The 907-nt window shown below is 35.5% G+C and overlaps 1 non-coding gene across 1 annotated transcript; it reads left to right on the top strand.

The window, feature by feature from the left end:
- The first annotated feature begins 540 nt into the window (after positions 1 to 540).
- On the top strand, positions 541 to 612 carry TRNAC-GCA. The gene has a single exon. It is a non-coding gene; the product is annotated as a tRNA-Cys (tRNA).
- Positions 613 to 907: the final 295 nt, after the last annotated feature.

Raw genomic sequence — 907 nt, 5'->3', positions numbered from 1 at the left:
CTTTTGATGTCAAGTCTGGGAACTCTTTGCCTAGTTTGAGATCACAAAGATCTCTTCTTATTTTCTTCTAGAAGTTTTACAGTTTTATGTTTCACGTTTAAATCCAATCCATTTGGAGTTAACTTTTGTATAAGGTGTAAGATTTAGCTCAATATCCATTTTTTTTGCATATGGATATCCAACTGAACCAGCACCTTTTATTGAAAGGCTATCCCACCTCCATTATACCATTTTGGTTCCTTTTGTCAATAATTTTAATTGGGCATATTTGTGTGAATTCATTTCTAGTTTCTCCACTCAGTTCCATTGATCTGTTTTTCTATCCCTCTGCAAATACCACACTGTTCCAATTTAGTTATGTAATAATTCTTAATATCAAGAAGAATAATTTCTCCCACTTTATTACTCTTCCTCAAATTGTTTCTGGCCATTAAAGAGCTTTTCCCTTTGTATATGAATTTTAGCACAAACATATAGTCTACAAAAAGACGTTGCTAAGATTTTGGTAAGAGTTACATTAAACTATAAATCAATATGTCTTCCCTGGTGGCTCAGATGGTAAAGCATCTGCCTGCAATGCAGGAGACCCAGGTTCGATCCCTGGGTTGGGAAGATACCCTGGAGAAGGAAATGGCAATCCACTCCAATACTCTTGCCTGGAAAATTCCATGGACTGAGGAGCCTGGTAGGCTACAGTCCATGGGGTCGCAAAGAGTCGGACATGACTGAGTGACTTCACTTTCACTTTCATAAATCAATATAGAAAGAATTGATAGCTTTTTTGTGTTGAATCTTCTGATCTACAATATGTCTCTGCAAGTATTTTGATCTTCTAGCAACATTTTGTAATTTTCAACATACAAATTCTGCATGTTTTGTTAAATTTATACCTAAGCACTTCATTTCT

This window comes from Bison bison, unplaced genomic scaffold (assembly GCF_000754665.1).
Source record: "Bison bison bison isolate TAMUID 2011002044 unplaced genomic scaffold, Bison_UMD1.0 scf7180017864489, whole genome shotgun sequence".
Classification (NCBI taxonomy): domain Eukaryota; kingdom Metazoa; phylum Chordata; class Mammalia; order Artiodactyla; family Bovidae; genus Bison; species Bison bison.
This window is presented reverse-complemented; position numbering and strand designations above follow the sequence as displayed.